The following is an 11617-nucleotide window of genomic DNA, read 5'->3' as shown; positions in this document are numbered from 1 at the left end:
ATTGTTGTGAGAGATAATTAAAGACTTTGAAATAGGCTATAGCAACTACTAGATATTCTTTCAATCAAATATTGGGGACTCTGGGGGTTATCTGTCTTACAGGACATGAGTACTTAATTTTCCCAAAGGGGGTGAATTTTGGATGGTGAGAGGTAAACATTATCTTTAACTATTGTCCTGGTGTGTGATCCTCCAAAATTCAACTCTAACTAATTGAATCTTTTTCATGTATTTAATTTAATTAGGTAAAAATATCTAAAAAGTGTCCTTAGGAAGGTGATAATGAAAGAGAAAAATGAGAAGCACGGCTACAAGGACTTTTTTTTTTGGAGGGGGGAGACTTTTTTTTACAGTTGTATAGTAATCCTGCTTTTAACTTTTTAAAAATCTGACTTTGGTGAATGTTATTTAACGATTCATTGCAGTGCTGCTTCAAATGGTCTCTGATCACATTTCATCTAATATGAAGCATACGTTAGCTCACACCTGGGGTAGGAACTCAGGACCATTTCTCAGTACACTGCACTTTGTTGACCATTTTGAGTGTCCCGTATGGGTGCCAGGAAATCTGCATGGAACCTCCATTTCTTTTTCTTTCATGTCGCAGCCTACCTGGTAGATGGAGAAAGCTGATTCCCATCCCCTGCACCGAAAGCTTCAGATGGAACCCTTGCATGAAAAATGAGATTCCATCTCAGAACCCGGTACTTTGCTTCTTGGAAACTTTGTCATCGCTAACTTCATCTTCAGTGACCTCTGATCTGGTGGTATGTTCTTCTTCTTCTGAAAATAAATTGTCTGCTGTTACAGTTGCAGAGTCATTTTTGAGTGACAAGAAAGCATTGAGCTCCCCAGTTTGCCCCAGGGTCTATTTGGCTCCAGTAAAACATCATGACTGGACCCTTTTTATCATAGGATCCAACCCCAGGATCATGAAGTGAATCTTTAGAAGAAGGCACAATGGTGACATCTTGGTGCTTGTGCAGACAGATTATCCAGTCTCTCTTAGTTGCCCAGGGCAGCAGATCCTCACCGTCACCTGGATCACGAAGAACAGCCATGTGGTCTCTTGCTTTAAGCCCTTTGTAAACCCAGTGGGGTCAAACTGAAGAAACTTTTGGTTACTGGGGTTAATTGCTACTACCAACCAGTGCCAGTGAACTTGCTGTATGATATAAACCACTGTTTCTAGGTGGCATTGACATTGTGGAAGCTCAATACAGAGAAAAACCTGATAACATCTTGAACAAGCCAGCCAGGTGACTGTTCCCCCAAGTGCCATACACATTTGTTCAAGACTTAATTCTTCAAAAGGACTCTTCAAATACTCAGGAACACCCTAAGTCTTATCTGTTATGTGACTATAGATAACATTTCCACCTGGACCCACAACAGTTTTTCCTGGAATGAAAGGAATCCTGCTATTTGCTCTTTTAGTTAGACCTTTCTTACACAAAGAGCATCTTTATAATACTGCTGCAATACTCCAGGAATCTGAATTTGAGTACTCAGGATCGAGCGGTCTCTCAATCTTACAAAATGTTTACTCCTAAACTTGTCCTTTAAATCATCGACTTCAGTGGGTGTGAACAGAGCAGCTCTACCTGTTAAGAAGATGTGTGTTCATGCTGAATGGGGAAGCTACGATGACATCCATATTTTTGTGGCAGTACATTGTTGAACTAATGACTCCATTTTCAAAAACTTTGAAGAACTGAGAATTGAAATGACATCTTCTGGCTCTAAAGTGGACATCGCACAATCTTTATTCTCCTTCATGTTCCTTTTAAAATATTTTATCACCATGAACTGAAGTGTTCATCTCTTCCTAATACTGGGCATCCATAGAGAAGATCCAGCAGAGAACTTCATTTCTGATTATCAGATCTCATGAGCATATAAAATCTTTCATGCTTTTCCTTCATCACCTGCAAGGGTTACCATGTTTGGCCCTTAGGATTCTTGTCTTTTCTCCACTGCTATTATGAGTACAGTTTTCACTTTCTGAAGAACGATTCATTTTGGAAGCTCTACTATGTCTTCTTGTTTTGGAAACTGCATTGTGACCAACTGGAGTCTCTTGAAAATCTCCTTGAAAGTCAAGAAGTGAGGATTTGATACATGTGGCTAAAGTTTCAAAGGCTGTCTCCAGCAGCCACTGGAGGAAGGTGGCGTCCACTGGTTCATCAAACCTCTTTTTTTGGCACACTCTCTGGGTGTTAATCCAGGTACGAATCTTGCCATGGCTTTCCATTTGATGGGCTGGAGGGATTCAAATGAATGGATCAAGGGTCATGCTCCATGCCATTTGATTCTTTTTTGGGAAATTGTTGTTTTCTGAATATCCATGACTCATCTCTTGAAACATACTGAAGAGCCCAGAAAAAGGAGTGGTTACTGGTGGAGATTCTGGAGTCCTACTGTCCGAGGTGGCATCCTGGTTCTAAGCTTTAAGGCATTAACTAATTCAGAGAATTTCTGTACTTCAGTTTCCTCATCTCCACAGCCCTTGGCCTCACCTCTGTTGCCTGCAGTGGCCAGCGCTGCCCTTGATCTTGCCAAAAAGCCCTAAGGACCCAGCACACAGCAGGGCAGTGGTGCCCAATGCACCAGCCCCTTCACTTTTATTTGACTATCTTTTAAACTCTGTACTTTTGTAAATAACTGACAAGTTATTACAGAGACAGACAGTTCTCGTCTCCAGACTTGTGAATGACTTCTGTCCTTTGGAGAGACTCCCTCTCTCCAGTCCCAGAAATAAAGCCCATTGTGTCTATTCATAAGTTTCTTTCACTATTCATTTGCTCCACATTAATTTGGGCTTCTTTAATTTCAACTACAAATTGGTCATAATATCTGCTTATTTCCTTTATTTAATAACTGGTAATGGGTTAAATAAAAATCTTTGACTTGGGTCTATTTTATGTCTAAATGAGACTCGTGGTTTTGTCCTTTTAAAAATATAACTTGACAATTTCCACTGGCTTGGAACAGTACTTTATTACTGGACAAGAGCAAAAATCTTTCCAGTCATTACATATTTTAAGAATTTTAAATAGTCTATTAAGTGAATATACCCTATTTTAAAGAATGTATCTTATATTGTTGGAAAGCAATGAATAACATTTTTGTTAACAAGCATAAATCCCTCTCTTAAAAACTTGCAAAATGTGGAAAGTCATAAAGTGTGTCAAAAGACTGTTACTTAATTTTTTGGCACAGTGTTTGTTTGCTCTTAGTTCCACGTTGACTTTTTTTGAGGACGTGGGCCAGTGGACATAAAGGCCAATGCTATTTTCGTGGCTCTATTTGTTGACAGAGGTTGCATGTGTCGCTACTGTGAATCTAAAGATCGTTTTGGGAAAAGCACTGAGCCCTGGCCTTACCAGAGGTACACACGAGGAGGAGGACATTCAGTACACTTTGATACTTGACTTGGCTCAGATTGCCTGGTCAAGATTCTGGTTTGGCTTGCAATTTATTTCAGGAACATAGACTCACTACTGTTTGCCTGGACCTTTCATTTCCTTTGCCAGGTCCTCCTACATCATCTTTATTGTCTTAGTGCTCTGCCAATAACGTCTAGACCTTAATATAGATGTCTTATGTTCTTTATGAAGTTTGAAATTTAAGCCAGTTTGAAAATGAGTTGTCTCAGCTTTCACCTGTGCTGAAGAGTGTGCTCAGCTCTTGGTTAAGCCTCCTTCCCTCCCTCTGTTCCTGTCTCTCACTCAGTGTTCTTACTCTTTTATAACTGCAAGTGAAGGACTAGGCAGTAAGTGTCTAGTCTCAGAATAATTTTTAAAACTTTTCTTCAGGAAGCAAACTCATAAATGTTGCATGCGTGGATGGGAAGGTAGAAGACAGGAATCTCAAAGTAGACCTTAGTTACAGGACCAGAGTAATGAGGTAAAAATCACCTCCCCTAATAGCCTGTGAGATAAGTCATTGCTTTAAATCAGTAGTGGTGGTGTCTTAGTTTTTGAGCTACTGTGACTACATAACCAGCACAATTATAGAGGAACAAAGGTTTATTTGAGGGCTCACGTTTTCAGAGGTCTTAGTCCATAGAAGGCTGGCTCCATTCCTTGGGGCTCTAGGTGAGGCAGAACACCATGGCGGAAGAGCATGGCAGAGGGAAGCAGCTTGCATCATCAGGAAGCAGAGAGAAAGAGATTCCACTCTCCAGATACAAAATATATACCCCAAATCTACACCCTAATTCCAATCTCCTCCAGCTACACCCTACCACTTCAATTAATCCCATCAGGGATTAATTCACTGATTGGGTTAAGACTCAAAACCAATCATTTCTCTTCTGAACCTTCTTGCATTATCTCACATGTGAACTTTTGGGGGACACCTCACATCCAAACCATAACAGGTGGTGTCTCCAATATATTAATATTTTTTCTCATTCTGTTACCAAAAAAATGTACAATGTGACACTTTCAAAATTTACCAGTACTTTATAAAATGGTTCTAAATTAAATGTAGAGGCAAGAAAGAGGTTAGATTTGTGATTTTTAAACTGAAGAACATTCTAAATCTTTAACTTTAGGGCAAATCTATGAAACATTTAGGGAAGAAATCCCTGGGTGAGGGGATCTGTAATTCCTTTAGCAATCTCTCTTCTTAAGATAGCATCTAAATTAAACACCCATGTTTTAAAAAAATATGATCTTGGGCTTTATCTTGAAGATTAATAACAAAATGGCAATTCCAATTTAAAAAGTGAGCAGAGAAACTAACCCTAAGGAAGACCAAAATGCATATTCCAGGCATATTCAACCTCAGGAACAACCAAACAACTGTCAATTAAAAAGCATCTTTGTAACATCTCTACCATTTTTAGGTGTGGAGTTCAGTGGCATTAAGTACCTTCATGTTGCTGTGCAACCACGCTCCCATCCATCTCTGGAACTCTTGCATCTTCTCCCGCGCCCCAGCCTCTGGCAACCACATAATACCACACTAGATATCTCATGGAGGTGAAATCCTACACTATTTGGTCTTTTGTGACTGACTGGCTTATTTCACTTAGCATGATGTCCTGAAGATTCATACATGCTGTAACATATTATGAATTTGCTTTGTTTTAAAGGGTAAATAACATTCCATTCTGTCCTTAGACCAATGGTAACACATCTGTTGATGGACACTCAATTACTTCTGCCTTTTTATTTTTGGGAATAATGCTGTCATGAACATGGATGTACAAATTCTTGTTCAGCTCCTGCTTTCAGCTCTTTTGGGTAGATACTCAGAAGTAGAATTGCTAGGTCATATGGTAATTCTATTCTCAACTTTTTAAAGAGGTGCCATGGCTACATGGCTTCACAGTCCCTATAACAATGCACAAGCTTCCAAATTCTCCACATCCTACCCAACCCTTGTTGTGATTTATTTAGGTGTTTACCATCCTAATGGGCAGAAGTAGTATTACACTGTAGATTTAATTTACATTTCCCTAATGACAGATGATGTTGAACTTCTTTCTATACCCTTATTGGTCATTCATATCTCCTTGGAGAAATGTTTATTTGAGTGCTTTGTCCATTTTTAAATCAAGTTGGTTTTGGTTTTGAGTTTAAGGTCTTGTTTTTTAAAACTTTGCCTTTTAAGGGACAAAGAAAAGTATAAAAATTGTGCATATTAAAGGGGACTATGTGGTATTTCAATACATGTATACATTATGGAATGCTTAAATCAGGTTAAAATACTTATCTCCTCAAATGTTTATCATTTCTTAATGGTGAAAACTTTCAAAACTTTCCTTTTTTCCTACCCCCCCCCCCGCTACATTCTTACTGGTGCATTATAGTTGAACATAGTGATGGGATTTATTGTTACATATTTGTAAATACACACAATATAACAAGACAACTCGGCCAATATCTCTCCCCAGCACTCACCCCCCGACCTCCCACCTCTTGGTCCTTTTCCTTTGCTTCTCTCCCTTTGACTTTTAGGAGATCTGCCCCCATCTTTCTTTTCCTTTCACCTCTGTAGCTTCCACATATGACAGAAAACATTTGACCCTTGATCTTCTAAGTTTGGCTTATTTGGTTTAACCTGATAGTCTCTAGTTTCACCCATTTTCCTACTAATGCCATAATTTCATTCTTCTTTATGGTTGAATAAAACCCCATTGTATATATGTACCACATTTTCTTTATCCATTCATCTGTTGATGGGCACCTTGGCTAGTTCCATAATTTGGCTGTTGTGAATTGTGCTGCTATAAACATGGGTATGTAGTTATCACTGTAGTGTGATGACTTTAATTCTGTAGAATAAATACTGAGGATGGTATAGCTGGGTCATAGGGTGGTTCCATGCTTAGTCTTTTGAGGAGCCTATACTGATTTCCACAATGGTTAAACTAATTTACAGTCCCACCCATAGTGTAAAAGCGTTCCTTTTTCTCCACATCCTCTCCAACATTTATTACTATTTGTATTCTTGATGACTGCCGTTCTGACTGGTGTGAGATGAAATCTCAGTGTAGGTTTGATTTGCATTTCCCTAGTTGCTAATGATGTTGAACATTTTTCATATATTTATTGGTCATTTGTATTTCTTCTTTTGAGAAGTGCCATTTAGTTCATTTGCCCATTTATTAATTGGGTTATTTCATTTTTTGGTGTAAAGTTTTTTGAGCTCTTTACATATTCTAGATATTAATCCTCTGCCAGAAGTGTAGTTAGCAAAGATTTTCTCCCATTCTGTGAGTTTCCTTTGTTCTAGCTTTTTGAAATATAAAGTACATTATTGTTATCTGTTGTCACCCTACTGTGGACAGTAGTTCACCAGAACTTCTTGCTCTTATCTAACTATGACTCAGTACCCATTGATTAACACTTCTTGATCCACCCCTCTACCCTCCCCAACCTCTGGTAACCACAATTCTACTCTCAACTTCTATGAGATTAACTTTTTTAGATTATTCATATGAGTGAGATCATTCAGTATTTGTCTATCTGTACCTGGTGTATTTCACTTTAACATAATGATCTCCAGTTCCATCTCTGTTGTCCCAAATGATAGGATTTTGTTCTTTTTTACAGTTAAGTAATATTCCATGATGTCTATGTACCATATTTTCTTTACCCACTCACCAGCTAATGGAGACACTTGCTTCCATTCCCTGGCTATTGTGCACAGTGCTGTAAAGAACAAGTAAGTGCAGGTGTCTCCTCAACATTCTGACTTCATTTCCTTTGAACGGGTATAAGTAGTGGGATTTCTGGATCATATGGATTTCTGGATCATTTTTAGTTTTTTGAGGAAACTCTGTACTGGTTTCCATCACCAATTTTCATTCTCATCAACAGTGTGCGAGGGTTCCCTTTGCTTCACATCCTGATGGGTGCTTATTATTAGTCTTATTTTAGTCCTTTTAGTAATAACCATTCTTACTGGGGTGAGGTGATATCTCACCGTGGTTTTGATTTACTTCTCTGATGATTAGTGATGTTGAGCTTTTATCACATACCTATTTGGTCATTTTTTATTCTTATTAGTTATATATGACATTAGAATGAAGTTGGACATGTTATACATATATGGAGTATAACTCCCCATTCTTCTGGTTGTACATGATGTGGAATGACATTAGTCTTGTATTCATATATGCATATAAGAAAGTAATGTCCAATTCCTTCTACTATCCTTTCTATTCCCATTCCTCCTCCCTTCCCTTCATTCCTCTTTGTCTAATCCAAAGTACTTCTATTCTTCCCTACTCCCTAGCCCCCTAATTGTGAGTTAGCATCCACATATCAGAAAGAATATTGGCCTTTGGTTTTTGGGGATTGACTTATTTCACTTAGCATGGTATTCTCCAGTTCCATCCATTTACCAGCAAATGACAAAATTTCATTCTTCTTTATGACTGAGTATATGCCATTGTGTGTGTATACCACATTTTCTTTATCCATTCATCTCTTGGAGGGCACCTAGGCTCTTTCCATAGTTCAGCTATTATGAACTGAGTTGCTATAAACATTGAGGGGCCTATGTCACTGTAGTATACAGATTTAAAGTCTTTTGGGTATAAACTGAGGAGTGGAATAACTATGTCAAATGGTGGTTCCATTCTGAGTTTTCTGAGGAATCTCCATACTGCTTTCTGGAGTACTTGTACCAATTTGTAGACCCACCAACACTGCATGAGTGAACCTTTTCCCTCACATTCTCGCCAACATTTATTGTTACTTGTATTATTGATAATTGCCATTCTGACTAGAGTGAGATGAAATCTCAGTGTACTTTTAATTTGCATTTCTATAATTGTTAGAGACATTGCATACTTTTCACATATTTGTTGACTGATTATATTTTTTCTCTGTGAAGTGCCTGCTCAGTCCCTTTGTTCATTTATTAATTGGGTTGTTTGTTCTTTTGGTTTTAAGTTTTTTGAGTTCTTTATATATCTTGGAGATAAATGCTCTATCTGAGGTGCAGGTGGCAAAGATTTCCTCCCATTTTGTAGGCTCTCTCTTCACGTTCTTGTTTGTTTCCTTTGCTGTGAAGAAGCTTTTTAGTTTGAATTCATCCCATTTGTTGATTCTTGATTTTACTTCTTGCACTTTAGGAGTCTTCTTAAGGAAGTCAGTTCTTAAGCCTGCATGATGTAGATTTGGGTCTACTTTTTCTTCTATGAGGGGTAGGGTCTTTGGTCCAATCCCTAAGTCCTTGATCCACTTGAGTTGAGTTTTGTGCAGGGCAAGAGATACGGGTTTAATTTCATTTTGCTGCATATGGATTTCCAGTTTTCCCAGCACCACTTGTTAAAGAGGCTATCTTTTCTCCAATGTATGTTTATGGCACCTTTGTCTGGTATGAGATAACCATATTTATGTGGGTTTGTCTCTGAATCTTCTATTCTGTATCACTGGTTTACCTATCTGTTTTGGTGCCCCTCTTGGTCATTTGTATATTTTCCTTTGAGAAATGTCTATTTAGGTCCATGCCCATTTTTAAAATCAGGTCATTTGGTTGTTGCTGAGCAGTCTTTTAATTTGATGTAATTCCATTTGTTTATGTTTATTTCCTGTGCTTTGGGGGTTCAAGCGCTATTTCCTTTTTCAGGGTCTTTCTATGTTACTCAAGTTTAAACATTTCTTTTGTGGGCACTTGTGGAAGTTTAAGTTAAACTGATGGTCACAGGAATTTTTTTTCATACACTATCCAGATAAATTCCTGGGGTTGTTTGAAGAATTACCTGCCTGATCGTTGGGAAGAATTCTCTGGAAGATATAAAAATAATACATGCTACCTGCTTGAAGATGAGAAGATCCTGTGAGATCATTTATCCACAATATTCATCTAAGCTCATCCTAAAGAAAACCAGCTGCTTAAAGACACACAACCTACTTTATAATTAATGTTTGAGGCTATGTCTAGGTGGAGTTGACTGAAATAATTCTGTAGCATAGCAAGAAAATATTTCCAAGTGTCATATGAGGGGCTCAGATGGCAAAGAGATTATCTCAACTTAGGCTTCAACAAAGAGTCTTTCTGAGGATAGGTTATTAGTGTCTCAGTGAAGACTGGTAAAAGCGCTTACTTGTCTTTAAAACAAGGGAAGTAAGATTGGGGAGTGGTACTAGAAACCCAAACAGGTTTCCAGTTGACCAGATAGTACTGACTTTAAGCATTAGAACTTAACTTTAACCTAAGAACCTCTCCACATCAAAGTCTGGTCTCATCTTGCTTACCCAATGTCCTAACCAGTTTTTGAAAGAAAAACAACAACAACAACAACAAAAACAGAAGGAAACTATTTTTTCTTGGATGCCACAGTTTTTCCAAGGCCAGGTACCTAAACCAACCTCGCTGGATAAATGGGGCCATGGTGAAGCTGTGGGGTGTGGGGAGAGATGAAACACAGGGAAAAGTCATCCGTTATATTCAAGTTGTTTTGCTGAAAATATTTATCATCCTCCTTTTTATTCATCCTACTTTTCCTACTAGCTATACCTAAATTCTCCCTCTTTCTTTCACTTATTTGTCTTTCTCTACTATTGCTCTTATAATTTATAACACACCATTTAATGCTAAGGGTCTTAAGATTAGGACTGAGTTGTTTCAAAGTCATGGATTTGTCTAACCCAGTGGTTCTCAAAGTGTGATTCCTTGGGTCAATAGCATCAACCTTGTATTAGTCAACTTTCCAGTACTGTGACAAAACACCTGAATTAAACAACTGAAAATGAGGAAAGGTTTATTTAGGCTCATAGTTTCAGAGGTTTCAGTTCCTTTTATCCTTTTTTTTCGTTTCCCTGCCCCACCTTTCTTTTTCATTATTTTACTTTTATTTTAGTTTTAGTAGAACTAAATTTTCAGAAATTTAGTTTTGCTTCTGGGATAAATTTTAATCAAATGTATCTGATTCAATCACTGATAGTTTTTTTTTTTTTTTTTGCGGTGCTGGGGTTTGCGAGGCAAGCAGTCTACCAACTGAGCTACCTCCCCAACTATCACTGATAGTTCTCCGGGAAATACGACACATTGCTTTGGCATTCAATGGCAGTAGTCACAGCTCCTGTTCACTGTAGTCTGTACGACTGAAGGTGTGAAGGCATTGTGGCTCCCAGGAGCGTGATGGAGATTGGGTATGGACAGGATCCATCTCCTGGTTTCCAGGGGAAGCTCTTCCTTTCTCTGAGTGTGTCTGCAGTGTGGGGTGGACAGGAGCTGGAGGCTCACAGCAGATGTGGGCAGCATGATCCCAAGGCCTGGGGAAGAAGGAAGTAGGATGTGGAATTGGTGGTGGGCAGGTGAGTTGGGGAGGTGGTGTTAGGAGGGGACAGTGCAGAGCGGACAGCAAAGGCCAGTCAGGGAGCAGCCCAGATCCAAGGTGGTGCTGGCTGAACGTAAGTCAGTACTCGGGGAACCAAAGGTTGGACACAGACTTGAGTCTCATCAGTGAAAGCGAAGGCAAGAAAGGAGTTAGAGATTGGAGCTGGGCTGGAGCAACAGGAGCAAGAGAAGGGCAGTGGATTCTGGGAAATGCTCTTTTCAGCCCTAGCTGTCCATAATTAGTGCTCAAATTCTCCAGGTGCAGAAGATTCAGTGCCCAGACTGCCCTAAGGGAACTTAGTAGCTTCTGATCAGGAGGCAGATGAATTCCTGGAGGAGACAGTTCAACCAACATTCTGCTGCCTCTGATCCAGTGTCTGTCGCCTTGACTAAGGAGTTTCCCAACTGCTGGGAAGTCCTTCTCTTAGGACCCATGACTTACCAAGGTCACAGGATCTCTGTTGAAAATGCCCAGCTGAGTGGTACAGAGTTCAAATGCTTGCATAATTGGTAAAGTATTTGTCATTTCAAAACTATCGAGATAGATTCTCTCATCTTTACAGGTGACTTCTTAATTTGGAGTCTATACATGCATAAACTCACATTATATATGTATATGTATAGTTATACACATTCTATACATATCTTTTAACATAAATTGCACATTGTAATAATATCTCATTTGTAGGTATTATAATATGTAATTTACATCTATATAAATATATATCCATCTACCAACAAATACATATGCATTACTTTTAAAAATTTTTAAACAAACTGCTGTTTTAAAGTGTGATTCTGGTGTTGG

General features: G+C 38.7%; 1 pseudogene; it reads right to left on the bottom strand.

The window, feature by feature from the left end:
* Positions 1–694: 694 nt before the first annotated feature.
* LOC124961439 (SANT and BTB domain regulator of class switch recombination-like) lies at positions 695–2277 on the bottom strand (annotated as a pseudogene).
* Between the last annotated feature and the right edge of the window lie 9340 nt (positions 2278–11617).

This window comes from Sciurus carolinensis, chromosome 12, assembly GCF_902686445.1.
Source record: "Sciurus carolinensis chromosome 12, mSciCar1.2, whole genome shotgun sequence".
Taxonomy (NCBI): Eukaryota; Metazoa; Chordata; class Mammalia; order Rodentia; family Sciuridae; genus Sciurus; species Sciurus carolinensis.
Note: the sequence above shows the minus strand (reverse complement) of the source record. Positions and strands in the feature narration are given on the sequence as shown.